This window comes from Marmota flaviventris, chromosome 9 (assembly GCF_047511675.1).
Source record: "Marmota flaviventris isolate mMarFla1 chromosome 9, mMarFla1.hap1, whole genome shotgun sequence".
NCBI lineage: Eukaryota > Metazoa > Chordata > Mammalia > Rodentia > Sciuridae > Marmota > Marmota flaviventris.
This window is the reverse complement of record NC_092506.1, coordinates 129824085-129842556: the sequence shown is the minus strand read 5'-3', so window position 1 is coordinate 129842556 and position 18472 is coordinate 129824085. Positions and strand designations below refer to the sequence as shown.

Here is an 18472-nt window from a genome sequence, read left to right as displayed (position 1 = left end):
TTCCCAATTGCTGTTGCTGACAGATGAAGTTCATTTTAGCTTGTATTATAGGTGAAATAGGGAGGAATCCAGTAAACTACTCTTATCTTGAGTGAGATTTTAGCACTTCCTGAATCCTGCCCCAACCCTGATACACTAGTAATAAGGCCAGAACTACCAATTCCTCCTAGAAAAATTTTTTTTTGTTTTTTTTTGTGGGTGTGTGTATGTGTGTATTGAATGTTTCACATTTAACATATTTTGTTTATGTTACTATGTCCCTGATACACTAGTAATAATGCAAGAAGTACCAATTGCTCCTAGAAAGTTTTTTTTTTGTGTGTGTATGTGTGGATGTGTGTGTCGATGTGTGTACTGAATATCTCAACTTTAACATATTTTATTTACCTTACTATGTCCTGAAGTCCCAAACTCTAGAACAAAAGGTGATTGAGCTTATGTAAATCTCTGTAGATTTCAAACAAATGAATTTACATTCTTTTCCCAGCACTTTTATGAACTATGATACCAAACAGCTGTTCAGAAAGGAGCTTAAAAAACAATGATCCCTGTTTATTCCAACAAATCTTTACAGAATAGTCCTACATTGGCTACTTCATATAAACTTTCCTCAGGGATAAAATGCATCAGTCAAAGAGATTTTCTGTAGCCTGGGCAGTGTTGTTGAAAAGGTTATTATAATAATCTGAAAGAGCTAGGTGTGGTGGCCAATATACTAGAGGCTGGAGAGGCAAGTCAGGAGGATTGTGATATGAAAGACAGCCTTAACAACATAGAAAGGCTATAAGCAACTTATTGAGAGATTAGTGATATATCACCTGTCTCAAAAAAAAAAAAAAAAGGACTGGAAACATAACTCAGTGGTAAGCACCCACGGAGTTCAATTCCTAGCACCAAACCACACCAAACTAAACAAATATCTGAAAGATAGTAGGGACTCCAGAGTATAGGTGTATATGCATAGATAAAAATTTTGGTTACAATATAAAGTTAATAAAGATACTTTTGAAAAAAATTTCATGGTTCTTTTTTCTTAAAAAGAAAGTGAGGGGGGGAGAGAGAGAGAGAGAGAGAGAGAGAGAGAGAGAGAGAGAGAGAGAGAGAGAGAGAGAGAGTGAGTTTAGTTTTTGGCAGACACAACATCTTTATTTGTACGTGGTGCTGAGGATAAAACCCAGTGCCACACGAATACCAGGCAAGTGCACTACGGCTTGAGCCACATTCCCAGCCCCTATCATGGTTCTTAAGAGCTCAAAATAAAAATGCCATATAATCCACTAATAATAATTTTTTGAAGCAGGGAATCATTGTGAATGTCTGTACTCTCAGTGGCTTGAGAGGATGAAACAGGGGGAACTTAAAAACAGCCTCAGAAACTTGGCAATGGCTTAAGTGACTCAGTGATAGCCTGTCTTATTAAAAAAATAGGGATGTAACACAGTGGTAAAGTCCCTAAATAAGTACAAATAAATAACAATAACAATTCTTGGTTTAAAAAATGCCCTATAACCCAGTAATTATAATTCTGGATAAATATCTAAAGAAATTGGAACACTTTTGTTAAAGATATTACTTCACTTCCATTTTTATTGTAGGTTTATTCACAGTATCTAATAAAAGGAATCAAATGAAGTGCCTTTTAGATGCAAGGTATTGATGAAAAGGTTTCTTCAAGCTGCAGATCATCCATCTACTTGCCTTAAAGTCTGCATACTTATAATTCAAACTGCTCCCTAAAAGGCAAGACTCAGATATGGATTCTTCTGAAAAAAATTGAAAAAAATTCAAGAAATTTTGCTACCTCTGGACAAATTCTGTAAGACTTTTCCAAAACTAAGGAATAGGTAAATTTTGGAGTTTGAAATGTGGACATACAGTAAATTCCTCAAGGTGGAATCTTAATTCAGACACTGTGATAAGGTGTCTGGTCTGGAGAAAAAACAGGAAGTAAAATCCGAGTTTGAGATAAAACTAGACTTTACTTCACCGATTTATAGGTTATTGATTTAATCCAAACAAATATTGGAAAAGGGTTAAAGCTACTAATTAAAATTTCTGTAAAACAGGTATTTAAAAAGCACCAGGAAAGAGCTGAAGGTGTGGCTCAGTGGTACAGTGCTTGCCTAGGATATATGAGGCCCTGAGCTTAATTCCCAGCGCCCCATATAAATAAATTAAATATAAATAAATATTTAAAAAAAATACCAGGTAAGGATTTAAGGTTGTTGCTCAGTAGTAGAATTCTTGGCTAGTATGCATGAGGCAGTCTGCTTGATACTGGACCCATAATAATAATAATAATAATAATAATAATAATAATAATAATAATAATAATAATAATATTTTGTTCATCCACAACTAAGAAAAAACTATTTTAAAAAAGTACAACAGTGCTATGGCCTGTAACCTTCTAATTATCTGTGTTCTAATTAAGCCCTTGCAATTGAACTTTCTTGTTATTTAAATTAAAGTCCAGTTCCACTTTTATTTCCTGCCACACCAGGACAAAGGAGTTTGCTTGAATATTAGGAATGCTTCTAAATGTCACTTTAATAAAGTTGTTTTACATATTTAAAAACTCAGTTGAAAGCAAACTTGGTGGCACAGGCCATAACCCCTGTGGCACAGAAGAATTATACATGGGTATCATGAGTTCAAAGCTACCATCAGAAAGAGCAAGGCACTAAGCAACTAAGTGAGACCCTCTCTCTAAATAAATACAAAAAAAGGGACTGGGGATGTATCTCAGTGTCCCTGAGTTAAATACCTGGTCCAAAAAATGTGAAGAAAGAAGAAAAAAATTCAATTGGGGACAAATACATTAAAGAAACAAACAAACAACAACAACAACAAAAAAAAAAAAAAAACCACCTTAATTTTGGACAAATTAACTACACTATTGTGAGGAAGGCTTTAGGCCTGGCCTAAAAGAACTCCATATTAAAAACTTCAGTTTGAAACATGCAGTCTCACCAGGCATGCCTAAAGAAGCCCTGCAGTATTGCCCTCAGACATAAACAAATCACTTCCCTTCACCTTGATAAACAGAGTGAGGCCTCTGGCAGGTTGTCCTCACCTAATAAGAGGGAAGGGTGAGAAGACCAAGGTGCAGACCACCAGACCAGATGTTTCTGGCCCCAGAGTAAATGATGTCATGGAAAAATCTGGTGGTAACTAACAAGGATTGAAAAAAAGGGTAAAAAAGCTGCAAAATTTAGTATAAAAAGTAGAGCAAATGAACAGATGTTCAGCCAGCTCAATAAAAAATGCACTTGAGCTGGGGAGGCTGATGAGGACTTGGAATGACATCTCATCACTTCTCATCATTTGTATTATCCTCACCACTCTTAAACTCTACAGCCACACCTTAGTGAGAGGGGGAACAGTAAAAGATTATGTGATGTTCTTCTCATGTGATGAAAACTTAATTTCAGTGGGGACAAACCCAATGGGGAAAATAAAACCAAGAGGCAATATCTCCCACACACCCAAAATATATACTTTCATGAATAAAAATTTTATCAAAATTACTTTAAAATTTCATTTAACTTTTGTGCTGTCTGGTCTTATGAGAAAGCAAATTTTATTTTAAACTTCTAAGCAATGTCCTAAGGCATTAATATTTTCCCAGAGGGAAAAACAATATAATGCATTAGTATAATTTAAAAATTTCTAGTATTCATAATAAAAATTAAGGACAGCTTAAATCAATTTAATAACTTAAACCACTATATCCAAAATATTATTATTTTTGAAAATATAAATTGACAAATAATTACATGTATTTTTAAAGCTTCATCCTAAAATTCACTCTTGACCTCTCAGGGATATCTATGGTCACCACAGCTATATTGCATGTTTGAGATCTATAAATGCCCTGACCTCAGCAAGGTGAAAAAAAAATGGACAACTCAGTTCTGTGTCATAGGTTATGGAATAAACATATCAAACAACATTCTCTCAGGGCCAAAGAACAGGAGAGACTCTGCACTTTGAGAGAGAAGCCATCTACAATTTAGAAGTGTACAAAAGTGGAAACTGTTTCTCACAGGATTCTGGGCACAGATCCATTTTCATTTTAGATATCATACTTTAACCAAAAGAGGTTGATATCACTGGAGAGAAGACTCTAGGTAATCAGATCATCAGTAACCCAGAAACTAGAGTCTAACCATTTAAAAAAATTATTTTGCAGTTTTGTCTTTAGCCTAATGCAGGGTTGTTATTTCAATTTTCTTCTTTAGTATGGGGTACTCTGAGAATATCATCAAACATTAAAGGCATAGAAGTATACACATATTTTCATATAATTCAATAAAGACTGTCAAGTTTAAATTTAAATTAATAAAAATTTAACCAGTACCTATAAGGCACAATGTTTTTCACATAACTTCTGTTCCACATGTGATTGAATCCTGGCATTCGGCCCATGTTTAGTGAATTAGATACCTATCACTGAATAAGAAGAAACCATATAAAAATTATTGTCTCAAGTGTGGGCTTATCATCAATTAAGGCTGGGTTCATATGGGATCTTTTTACTGCATTAGGTGATAGTTGGTAAGGTTACTGAACTTCAGAGGGAGATATGGTTGCCAAAAAAAGCACCCTTCTTCTCAGAATCAAATAAATTAAGGTGGGCTCATTCTGATGGAGGTGACAGTGTTATGAAAATAAAAACAAAGTATTCAAAATGTTTCCTGACTAATAAACTTTCATAGTCACAGATTTACATAAGTCACACACAAAAAATAAGAGCTCAGATCCAAAATTTGGGAAATATACTCTGCACTTTGGCTACAAGAGGAGTAAAAACACATAGCCAACTTTATGTGTACAGATAGGGCTAAAGAATTGCTAATATGTTGACACTCGGTATCATTCTGCTTTTTGTAATGGATGAGGTTTACATAGCTGTTCAGTGTGAAAGAATATTTGAAAGGTCTCCTGAATATTAAGCAACTTTACTGGAATTCAGGATCAATTCTCTGTGACCCCAAAGCCACAACTCACATCCTCTAGACTACATGAATTATCAATCTTTCATTATTGTCTTAGAAGTTAGATAGTGGCACAAAAAAGCAGATTTTTTTTTTTTTTTTTTTTTTTGTACCAAGGACTGGACTCAGAACACTTTATCACAAATCACATCTCCAACCCATCTGTTTTTAAAGATAAGCCAAGTTCTCACTAAGATGCTTAAGTCCCCACTGAGTTGCTGAGTCTAGCCTTGAACTTAAAATCCTTCTTCCTCAGCCTCTTGAGTCACTGAAATTACAGACATGCGTTACAATATTGGCTCTTGTTTACTGGTTTATGAATAGGCAAAATTGAAATGATAAGAAGAGAAGCAGCTGTTATAATCACCCCTTTATTAATTCTGGCTTAATTCCTAAGGTTTAAATATTGAAACCCATATTTCAATGTATACTGAAGGTAACATTATCTATTATAGTCAACAGTCTGTTGATCTCCATCTTATCCAGACAATTATTTACTGCCTAAACTTGATTTAATTTGAAAATGTTACTCAATATGTTTGAACTTCTGGTTTTTCTTCTGGCATTATTAGGATACTAGGTTCAAACCATACAGCCTATGGAAAATTATGGTGTGCTTATAGCTAAAGAGAAGACTGTATGATAAATAAAATTTTAAACTCATGAGGATGAGTTATTTTCTTTATTTTTATGTAACCTTGGTGAATAAGATACAGAGTACACAACCAAACCTTAAATCTTTTAAAGTAGGCTATAACTCTAGTTAATAAAGAAAAATATCAAATACAAAAAGTTGTGTTGCAAAATCACATAGCATTTGGTTTGTTATCAGCAGCACAGGAATGGGTTTCTGCCATATAATAATACCAGTATGACTTCAATACATATGATATCTTTAGATGCAGCCACACAGCAGTTGATCAATGAGAAGTTGCAAGAATGATGAGCTTGTTTAGATACCATCTGGAGATGGCTTTTAGTAATCCTAGACAGGGGGATTGTGTTCTAGTCATATCACAATACAGCATATTTTTTTGAGGCCTGTGGATGCAGAGCTCTTACCTCCTTGCTAATAGATCTTTGCAGAAGACTTCAGGTGTGTAGATTTTTTGATGATGAAACCTATAAGGGTGGATCATTGGAAAGGCCAAACATGGCTAGAGCTACTCTGTTGTTGATGCTTCCAACAGGTTACTGTTATTATTATGATGATTATTATTAATAATATTATTATCATTTATTTAAGTAATGAATACCTTGATTAAGTGTATACATTCATTGTCATAAACATTTTCTTCTGAGCATGTGTTCACTATGTAAAATATTGATCACACACCTTCATTTTCTGGCCTATATATGAAAAGACCTATGGAATGATGCAGGATTCTGAGGGCTGAATGCTCTGGGCTACCTGGGAGCTATTGTTACCTCTGCATAAGCATGACTACACTGCCAACTCTTCCTCATATCTCTCAATTGCTAGAGACCAAAATTTTACATCCTGGGTCTCAACACCCACACAGCAACTCGCATAGTCTTTAGGATATTTGCAGGTGAGAGATATCTCAGTCCTGATAGATTAATGGAGATTTTTAGGGGAGTAGTGGCACCTATGGACACGAAGAAGCATACAACACTTTGTTGCCTCAGTCCAATTACAGTGAACTCCTGTGGAAAGCTGTGACATAATGGGATTAGTTCCTTGTAAACAGAAATAAGGATTCTGACTGCACTGTGTGCAAACATGAACCTTGGAAGTTGAACTATCAATGAATTGCAGAAGCCCAGGCTCCAGCCCCTGGCCAAAGAAAAAAGTGGCAGCAATGGCATAGATGATTTGGAGAAGTAGTCAAATGAGTCATGTGCAGCTGCTGTGGTCATGGGATGAATGGTTTCTATAGATCTGAGAGCAAAAACTGATGCAAGTGTAGGAGAGACTACCAGAATGAGAAATTGCAAGATAATCAAGAAGTATAGGAATCCAAAGTATATCCAGTAGAGTAAGATCTCTGTATTTTGAAAATACCCATCAACCTTTTCCATTGTGATGATTGAGTCTGGGGAGAAGAAGAAGGATAAAGGCCTTCAAGTCCAGTCAACGGATGATGCATAAAATGAAACAACAGCAGCCAATGGCTCCAGTGAACAACTGGCATGGCCAGCCCAGGTATCCAAGTTTACCCCATTTTACCTGTTAAGCAGAACTGATGGACTTAAAAAATAATTTCAATGCTTTATTCATTCAATTACTCAACATAATTTCACTCTATAGGTTCTTAATCAAGAAAACAACAATTCTTAATGCTAGGTACTGCAATAGATATAATCCATTCAGAGCTAACAATTTTAAATTAATTCTAAGCACTGCAAAGCACACATAATAATGACAGGCTAATTACTGACATTCCCTCTGCATGCTAAGTTCAAAAGTCTCAAGCCTTAGGCTTTATGTCCAGCATATGCACAGTCACTCAGACCAGGGTGATCAGGACAAAAACCAAGGCAAGTCTTTCCTGGTGTGGAGCAGATGACTGGTTGAGGAGAGGATGATAGGGAGAAGTTGCAACTCTCACCAGGGTCCAGACAAGGGCATAGAGTTGGAGAGTGGTGAGTATTATGCAGAGGATCAGAAAATGAAGACAACTAATGGGATGTCAGGTCCTCATCAGGGTTTCCAGCTAAAGTGCATCCTTGTTTTGGCTGGCTGAATCCCTGTTCATTAGCTCTATTATTTACATAAAATTTTGGGCTTTTTGACCCCCCTTGCAATCTTCTTCAGCTAACACCAGGTTTATCATTATCATTTACCCTGGGGTCAGAAACATCTTGTCTGGTGGTCTCCACCCTGATATTTATGCCTTTCTCTCTTATCAGGCTAGGAGAGCCTGCCAGGGGCTTCACACTATTTATCAGGTTGAGGGGAAATAACTTGTTTGAGGCCATACTGGAGTGCTCTGTGTGTGTGTGCCTGGTGAGACTGCAGGTTTGAAACTAGAATTTTTAAAATAGAGTTGTGTAGGCTCAGGCCTGAGGCCATCTTCACAGGACTCCTCAGTGGGTCTCTGTGGCAGATCAACCTCCACGCCCCCCCCCCCCCCCTTACTAGTCTAGTGAAGCTTAGATCCGCAGTTAAAAACCTGGACATTTTGTTCCATAATTGTATGGTGTTTTCAGCTTGTCTCTAAAGCCCTTTGTGGGCATCCATGTGCCATGAGTCCAGCATGTTCCCACATTGTGTGGTGAAGACTGGAATAATTATCTGAAGAGAACCCAAACTTCATTTGTTGTTTCCATGCACAAGAGAGATTGTACTTTTAGAGCTTGTTATGGAGGTTTTTTTTTTTTTTTTTTTTTTTTTTTTTTTTTTAATGTGTGTGTGTGTGTGTGTGTGTGTGTGTGTGTGTGTTTTGTTTTGTTTTTGGTACCAGGAATAATTCAACCCAGGGGTGTTCAGCCACTGAATCACATCCCCAGCCCTTTTAAAATATTTTTATATGGAGACAGGGTCCCTTTGAGTTTCTTAGGGCCTCATTAAGTTGCTGATGCTGGATTTTAACTCAATGCTCCTCATGACTCAAGAGCTTTTTTAATGTAGGGGAAGCAGTATCACAAATTCAAAACAACAATATAAATTCCAGAACTTAAGCTTAACTCTTCCTAGGTCTGAGAATAAACCTCTAGTTTTCTAGCTCTCTGTTCACATATTCAAATCTAGGGTTCTTTTTTCATAGTGAATTAGTATAAAATAGAAGGGATAGTAAAATTACAGTGTAATCAGGATAATGAACCTCATTCTAACACAGCTGGAGGCAAACTGGGAGATATGTTAATGAGCACCATTAAGGCCTATTTCAAATGTAAAAAAACCTTAATGCCTACTTTTGGGAATACCTTCAACAAAGTCCTTTGTCCCATGGTGAAGTTGCAAGAGGAAAGATGAGTCATGGAAAAGATGAAAATGAACCCATATGGTGGTCAGGATGCCTTTTCTAAAACCTATTTTAAATATTTTTTTCCATGTCTGCTGAAAAACATCTGTAAACTTTTAAGATGGCACACAAAAATGAGTTTATCTGGTATCATTCCCCAACCCACATGGTGGGAGTTCTATTTCGACTTGCTTAAATAAATAGATTTTATTCTTCAAAGTTGTGAGACAAGCACCTAGATGCAATTGGCAAAGTGAGAAATTTTGTTTCATCTCAAAACTCCACTTTCAACATTATCAATGACTATTTTCCCATATTTCATTTCATTTTTCTTCAAGAACTAGAGAGCATTTTCAAAAGATTTGATTTATCATCTGTGTAGGTGTAAGGGTCCCGTGAAATGTCGGAGAAAGAGACCACCAAGTGACCACTCATGCAATTGGCAGAAGGGGGGATTTATTGAACCAGCATGCTGGGGTTCCGTGCCCACTCAAGAAGGGAAAGCAGCCCAGAGCCCCGAGCAGGGGCTGAGCACTGCTTAAGTACACTTTTTGGGGAGGGCGGAGGGCCTTGTATACATCAGAACAAATCATCATGAGGCGCGGGAAAATTAAATAACAACTCCTAAACATGATTGGTTCATTCATTGGCGGGAACAGGTCAGGCTGGAGTGATAGGTCTTTCCTAAGGAGGGGGTTACATTTAAACTGATTGGTCCAGGCCCTGCAATGCCTACGTGCGACCACACAGAGCCCTTATTAAACAACCAATAGTCAGGGGAAATATTTACTGGGCAGTTCCAAGCATTGTCTCAACAGCTACAGAAATTTCAGGTTTTGCAGGTAGCATACAAAACTAACAATACCTAATCCTTTACATTTTAACTCAGACCTTGCAGCTTAGAAACTTTACAACACCCGGTCTTTTACCCTTTAACTTTTATGCTTTAACTTCAATTTCTTTTACCCTTACATAGGAATGGCAGAAAAGCTCCATAAACTCAACAAGCAGGACTGGAGAGGCCTGTCACAGAAGAGAAGGGGGAAGGGGGAAGAAGAGAGAGGGAAGGGGGGAAAGTGGGGTGGGGGATGGGGAGAGGGAGAGGGAGAGGGTGCTGATATTTATGAGCTCAACTGGGATGAGGAGGAGCAGGGGGGAGTGGGCTCTTACTTCTTTATTGGCTGAGAGTTCACGCCACTTTGGAGATATGGAGGTGTGCCATTGTGCCATTAAAAGTTCACACTATTCAGTGTCATGGACCTGAGCTCCTGGAAGAGAAATGCTCCAGGCACCATCTTTTTTTTAAGAGAGAGAAAGAGAGAGAGAGAGAGAGAGAGAGAGAGAGAGAGAGAGAGAGAGAGAGAGAGAGAGAAAGAATTCTTTTATTTTTATTTATTTATTTATTTATTTTTAGTTTTCAGCGGACACAACATCTTGTTTGTAGGTGGTGCTGAGGGTGGAACCTGGGCCGCATGCATGCCAGGTGAGTGCTCTACCACTTGAGCCACACTCCCAGCCCCTCCAGGCACCATCTTTACCAACAATCCAAGCTTTTTAAATATGAATAAAGCAGAATAAAATTAGGTGACATTAAAAAGAATCTCTTCTAAATGAGGTAGTGTAGTTTATGCGTCCCAATAAAGGTCCTCAATTCATTTTGTTTTCATATGTAAGACCTTTTAATTAAAATGGCCCTGACCCATAGAAACATTCCAAACATTTCAGTAAGCACCTTTCTCTGGTGTGGCAGGAAAATAAAAGTGGGACTAACTTTAATTCAAACGACATGAAAGATCAATCTCTCTCTTTCTTTCCTTTTTTTTGTTTTTTGTTGTACTGGAAATTAAACCCAGGGCCTCATGCTTAGAAGGCAAGCACTCTACCAGCTGAGCTATATCCCCAGTCCCATGTTTTGGGAGGCAAAATCAGGGATTGAAGTCATGGGCGCTCTACCACTGAGCCACATCCCTACCCTTATTTATTATTTTTTTTTTTATTTTTACTTAGAGAAAGGGTTTCACTGAGTTGCTTAGCTTCTCACCATTGCTGAGACTGACTTCAAATTCAGGATCCTCCTATCTCAGCCTCTGAAGCAGCTGAGATTACAGGCATGCACCACCATGCATGGCCAACTTCCATCTCAAAAACTAAAGTGCACAGCAAATTAGGTCACAGGCTGTCAACAAATAGGTACACTATGAAAAAAACTATTTTTACTTGTTGATAGACCTTTATTTTATTTACTTATATGTAGTGCTGAGAATTAAGCCAAGTGCCAGACAAGTTAGCTACTGTTAGACCAGGACACAAGAAAAGACCACCGACTCCAATTAAAATCAAATTAAAGCAAGCTTATTATTTCGACCGGCTGGGCTGCCTCTCCCTCCCAAAACGGCGGGAACAAGACAGCACTCCAGCTTTCCTGAAGCCCAGCTTTATTGCCCAGAAAGTTACACAAAGGGGGGGTTACAGATAACAGAACTCTGACAAGCATCACACTAATGGTAGTTTACATTTTTTTGCTGGCCCCAACATCAGAATTTATGAGGACCATTAAAGCCTCAGAGAAGGTCATTGTCTGGCCAGGGAAGGCCAATATTTATGAGGTGTCACTAAGTTTCAGAGAGGGCTGCTATCTGGTCAGAGAGCCAGGCATGGGTGAGTTCAAGGCACGGGCAGGCATTTCAAGCAGGTTCAGAATTTGCAGTAATTTATAGTAAAGCTGAAATGATCTTTTCATGGTTTTGTGGCGAGATGCCCAATTTTAAGAAAAGATCAGGTTGGGTCTATCACTACCACTGAGCTCCAGCCCCAGCCCCCTGGTGTATATATATATATATATTTTTTTTTTATGGTGAATACTAGAGATTGAATTTAGGAACACTGGACTACTGAGACTCAGTCTCAGGGTTATTTTTTACTTCATTTAGAGATGAGGTTTCACTGAAACATTTAGCACCTCACTTTTGCTAAGGCTGTTTTGAATTTTGATCGTTTTGCCTCAGCCTCTCCAGCAACTGGGATTACAGGCCTGCACCAACACACCCAGCCTTTGGTATATTTTCAATACCTATTATAAATAGATTTTAACCAGTAGCCTTAAGTCTTTTCTAATATATGTTTGGATTGAATCCATAACCCAGAAATCAGTGAAACAGAGAATCTAGTTTTATCTCCAAAACTGTTTCTTCTATTAGAGTGTCTGAGTTAAGATTACCCATTGAAGAATTTACTGTATATTGTGGTTTCATCCTGACCTCCCATATGTACCTCGTTCTGAGTTTTAGAACAGTCTGAAAAAAGGTGCCCACAGATACCAAATATCTTGGAGTACTTAAAAAACACCAGTATCTGAGTCTTGCCTTCTAGGGACCAGTTTTAATTTTAAGTGTGTAGTTTCTAAAGGCATTAGTTGAATAATCTGCAGCTGGAAGGCATTTTCTGATAATACCTTTTATCTAAAAGGCACTTAATTTGTTTCCTTTTATTAGATACTGTGAATGAAGATACAATAAAAATAGAAGTGCAGCAATAACTTCAGCAAAAGGATTTCAATTGCATTACATATATACCCATATTTTTAAAATTTATTTTGAATTTAAATTACATGCAAGTTCAATCTATCTCTTTCTCTCTTTTATTTTATTTATTTGCTTATTTGTGGTACTGAGGATTGAACCCAGGGATTAACCCATGGGCATTTTACCAATGTGCTACATACCCAGTCTCCACCACTTTTATTTATTTATTTATTATTGAGACAGGGTTTACTGATATGCTTAGGACTTTGCCAAGTTTTTGAGTCTGGTCTCTAACTTGAGATCCTCCTGTCTCACCCTTCTAAGCCACAGAGAGTACAGGCATGTACAACCTTGTAGTAGTACCCCAAATTATTACTAGTGTATTATGTAGCATTTTTATTTTGGGCTTTTAAAGATCCTTAACACTTTTATCAAAAATATATTTATTAAATGTATGCTGTTGCCAACATTTTTTACATGTTTTTGTACCCTGAATCCTTATATTTATTATTATTTTTTAAATTTTTGGTTTGGTGCTGAGTATTGAACCCGGGAGTGCTTTCCACTGATACACATCCACTGTCTTTTTTATGTTATATTTTGAGACAGGCTCTCACTAAGTTTCTTGGAGCCTTGTTAAGTGAATGAGGCTGTCTTCAAACTACCAATTCTCTGCCACAGTCTGGCTGGGCACACAATCACGAGCCACCACACAGCTTGTAGATTCAAACAGCAACTCTTTATTCCCGAACTCACACCAGCCGTCTACAATCACGTTCTGGGGAAATCCACGTTCTCTGCCCAAATCCACCTCCACTGGGCTTCTATCTCCAAAATGTATTGTCTGAATCCCGTGAGAACTCAAGGGGAACTCAGGCAGCAGGATACGCCCTATTCCCAGGAGGAATAATCTTAAACCTTAAACCTGGAACCTAAACTGGGAACGCCCTAAACAGGATTATCTTAAACCGGAAACACCCTAATCTGCCTTGGTCCTTGAGCAAGGTCACCTACATTCAATGTCGCTGCAACATGTCAGCAACATGGGGTACGCTGGCAAGGAAATTGTCATACCTACTTGGCTAATGGCTCCCAGCAATTCTCCTGTCTCATTTTCCTGAACTTCTAGGATTCCAGGCATGTTTCACCACTCATGACAATTTTACATTATTATAATAGCCATTACAACAGCACTGTACAGGCTGCAGGAAATTCATTTGATTTATGAATTAAATCCCTGAGGCAAGTTTATGTGAAGTAGCCAGTGTAAAAGTGTTGTGTAAAGATTCCTTGGGAATAAACAGGGATTTTTTTTCTAACCTCTTTTGTGAATGACTGTTGGAAACCATAGTCCATAAAAATCCTAGAAAAAAGAATGCAAATTTATTTGTTTGCAGTTTACAGATATTTGCACATGCCCAGTCACCTTTGCATCTAAAACTTTAAACTTCAGAACTCGAACAAAATTTGTTAAAGTTGAAACAGTGCACAAACAAAATTTTTTAGGAGCAATTAGTAGTTGTGGAGGTATTACTGTGGTCAGCAGAGTTGGGCCAGGGCTCTGGAAGGTCTCACTCAGGGAATTGGTGATTTACTTTATTCTACATTATTACACCCACAATACAATACTCCCAGCAATAGTAGTTGAGAAAATATGCTGATAATGTCTTGAGCTAAACTGGCACCTTTGATATTTGCCTACTTCCCTGCACTGATCCTAGCTGAGTAATTAACATACAACCAGAATGTGAATAGGGTATTTCCTGGGCCTATTGTTTTGGGGTCAGCTGCTCCATTAGTGTGTGGGGGGGTCTGAAACCAGGCTGGTGCAAGTATTTTTATATATGTTCCTTTGCTCTGGCTGAGGTCTATCATTTTAAATGACAAAAGATTTAGAGTAATGTGCTTGGACTTATTTTTCATACACTTCACAGTTTACATCAAGAAGAAATGCCACAGTCTGTCTGGGCACAAAGCCTTGTAGGTTCAAACAGCAACACTTTATTTCAACTCTCACCAGCACTGCACACGTGCTTTTTGGCCAACACCACTCACATGGCCCTTCCAGCAACCCCCCACACTGGAAATCCCTCCTCCGGCACTTCCCCAATCAATGGGCACTCTCCGGGAATCCCCAGGAGAACTCCAAAGTAGAGCAAGAACTTCAAAGTAGCGAGCGCCCAAGGCAGCAAGAGCCACCCCATTGCCCGACAGTAAAGGTCAAATTTACAATGCAATCAATCCAGCATCATAGCAATTCGATATAGCTTAACTCAAATCATCATCTTAATGGTTCCCTGGCATAACCTTTCAAACATTCCCTGTCACCTTTCAAACATTCCCTCTGGCAAGTGCCAGGCATCATTCTGACTGGCTGTGGCTCTCAACAAAGAAACAACAGCTAGAATTTATCTCAACACCCCTTTACATACAAAATATAGGTTGTCATTGAATATGTTGGAAGTTTAATCAAGGTTTATTCATTAGAGAACAGGCTGATCTAGAGAGAATGTAAAGTACCACCAAGTGCTATGTTTTCAAAACAAAAAGAAATGTGAGATATATAGACATGCAGAATAATTTTTTAAATTTTTCTTTGTTTATTTTATTTCATTTTTAAATAGAAAGCAAATAGAGGAAAAAGGAGACCAAGGTGGGAAATATAATTACTGGCAGGACTATGAAACATTAAAAAATAGAATCTAGATTTCAGAAAAGAAAGATTTGACATATTGTATTTGGAGATGTGGATGGCATGAGTGTCCATGATAAGAATGTTGTAAGCTTCTGAAAGAAAATTGATTTGGTGAAAGAAGCTTATGTAACCCAGATCCTTACTTAAGCCATTTTCTGTCCCCCAAATAAGCCATGCTAGGTAAACCACTGCTTGACTCTACTGTTGAATACTGAATAAAGAAAAGATTGCCAATGAGAGGTTTGCTTCATACCTTCCAACTTTTGTCATGTTTGTGTCATTTATGCTATTGTTAATCAATCCAAAATTATACAAACAGTAATGACATTTCAGCCCCTTTGAAATTTGTCAGTGAATTCCTGACCACTTTGATGGAGGCTCATAGCAAGCCTATCAGGTGCCCTGGAGAAGACTTGGACCTGAATGGCAGCATTAAAACCTTATTTTCCTCCTTATGAAATTAATCAATATTTTGAGATGACTTTCTGGCTGGAGGCAGAAAACAGGAATCATTTCAGAAGAATTGAGTCAGCTCAGAAATGTGTCAAACCTACCTGGGCACTCAGCTCAGTAGTTGACTGGTCACAAATATCTGCAGTGGCCTCATGATTGGCAGCCTTGCACAAAGAAAGATCAACCTTGGTGCTTTCCCAGTTTCCAGGTAAGTCACATGGATCCCAGGCGTTGGGCACTCATCTGCCTTCCTAAAAAACCTGCAAAGCCACTATCCAGTTGTTCATTCTTAATAGTTGCTGAACACTCTGTGCTTTTCAAGGTGAATAAATCAATAAATAACAGCATCATGACTGCTCACCCCAGCCTGCTTGTTTTTATGCAAACAGAGTTGATCTGTTTCAAAACAAGCTAAGTGGGGCTGGGATCCTGGCTCAGTGGTAGAGCACTTCCCTAGCATGTGTGAGGTCCTGGTTTCGATCCTCAGCATCATATTAGATAAATAAGTAAATGTATTGTGTTCATCCACAACTAAAAATTATTTTTAAAAAAGAGGCTAAGTGTTCTGTCTTGCTCCCCAAGTGGTGCAAAAAGTCACATAATCATTAAGAGAGACTCAAGGAAGACGCAGGCATGGGGAGCCAGCAGGAGGAAGTCCACAGCTGAGGAGGGTCTGACTCCTGGTGCTCAGGAATTTCTAGAGGGAAGAAAAGGAACCCAGCGCCTCTCTGTGAACCGTGCCCCAGGCGGCGGCGGCGGCTGGGTCCCCTGTCAGTCGAACTGGACGGGTTTATAGAGGGTTTCTCGAGGTCCCCAGTCCTGCGAAGGCAGTGTCCCCCTCTTGGTCTTTCTTCTTCTTTTAGTTCACTTGGGTCTAGGGTGGGCACCAGGCGAGCAAGTTGCCTCCAGAGTCGGAGTTCGCCCATTCTGGGACGGGGGACAGGCCCGAGGGCAGCAGAGCCTGGCAGCAGGGGAAGCTAGAGCTCCCAGTCCCCTCTGTGGAGATGGCAGGAGGCCTGTATTGACTGCAGGCTGTGCTCTGGGCTCCATGCACCAGGCCTCGTCCCTGGATCGCTGGGCTCTGCAGGTTCCAAGGCTTGGTGGTGTCTCTGGCACTCTGTTCTAGGGCTCTTACTTGTCGCTCTCCATCACTGTGAAGGGACCAGCGTTGGAGCCCGCTTTCCTGAGGCTGTGGGTGCCGCCAGCTGTGTGCCCTGGAGACCAGGCTGCCCAGATTTTGGAAAGGACCAGAGTTCAGCATCTGCTCCATGACCCTGAAAGTGCCTCATTGGGGAAACCGACACCAGTATGGAGCTCCTGGTCCAAAAGGGATCTCAGGGGACATTTGAGTTGGGGCATGGCTTGCAGAATGTGGGTCTTGGAAGGAGTTGGCAGACCTTAGCCAGACGACAGCAAAGAAGTCCCCCAGTTTACTCTCTGGGCTGGTTGCCAGGCACTGTCAGGTAGGGCCACCTGGGGCCACCTGTGGGAGATCAAAAGAATGAAAACAACACCTCCAGTCCCGGGATGGCAGAGTCTAACAGAGGGGCATTTTCTAAAAGATGAAGAGATGGAAAATGATCAAAACTAGTATATTTTAAAGTTGAAATGAAAGCTTGCAAAATTTTGGGACCATATTTTTGTGTACTTTGTGCCTAAAGAAATATTAGGTCATTGACTCCCTTCTACTTTTTTAGTTTTTGTGTTTATTTTATTTTAGCAAGGAATCAGTTTTGCCAGCATTTTCCTCAGGAGCTGAGCATTACCCACAGCAGGGAAGACAAACTTATAATTCTCAGGTTGATTTTGACTTCAAGTCTGGGATCTAGCACTTCTAAATGTAGAGGAAAATCATTTCTTGCTGTATTTTCCATGTGTGATTCCTTCCCTTATCCTCAAGGACCCAGTGATATTTGTTTATTGGTTTCATAAGCATCTATTTAAATGTAGTTTTTGTATGAAATACTCCAAGTTGCCACAGGGTGTAGTTTTTCAGAGAAAGCTACTAGTGGCTTCACTTTCCAAGAATGTAAGTCATTTCCTTTCTTTGATTTCAGGGAGTTGATATTACACAGCATCTGAACTTTGTGGGGACAATTTTCCATAGTACATCTGTCATTAAAAAGGCTTTTGGGTTTCCTTCCTAAGAGCAGTGCATAAATTTAAGCCAAGCAATGTTAAAGGTTAAGAAGTTTTTCAGCATCTAGAGTATTATAAGACTACTGTAGAAATAAATTTTAACAACCAAGACCTACTAAAAGCCACCTCCAGATGGTACCCAGACAAGCTTATCATTCATGCAAATGATCATTGGTCAGTTGCTTTGTAGCTGCAACTTCAGAAAGCATATGTACTGAAGCCATACTAATATTATTTTAATCATCTAGAATACATATGCAACTAAATCTGTTACAGACTCATCATTCTGCTGCTGTTAACAAACAAAATGTGATTATGCAACTCAGTATTATATATCTGATATTTTTTTTTCATTCACTAGAAATAGATACTTCATTCTATGACTTAAGGCTTGTGTTGTATGCTCTCTCAAAGCAATTATCTGCATCTTAGTCACCATGGATGAATTTAAAAAAAGAAAGAAAAAAGTACCTCATCCTTGGGAGTAGTTTAAAAAAAGAAAAAAAAGTACCTCATCCTTGGGAGTAGAGTTACAGGAATGCACCATTAGGTGAGTTTGTATACTCAACTTTAAGAATGTTACCAAATAGCCATGTACATGGTCATGCACTTCAATACCAGTGATACAGGATTCTGATGCTTGAGGATCAAAAGTTTGAGATTAGCCTTGACAACTGAGAAAAGCCCTGTCATAAAACAAAGAAGAAAACGATCTTGGAGTATAACTCAGTGATA

General features: G+C 38.7%; 1 pseudogene; it reads right to left on the bottom strand.

The window, feature by feature from the left end:
* LOC139707035 (transcription factor JunD-like) overlaps window positions 1-16868 on the bottom strand; it is an 87731-nt pseudogene extending 70863 nt beyond the window's left edge.
* Window positions 16869-18472: the final 1604 nt, after the last annotated feature.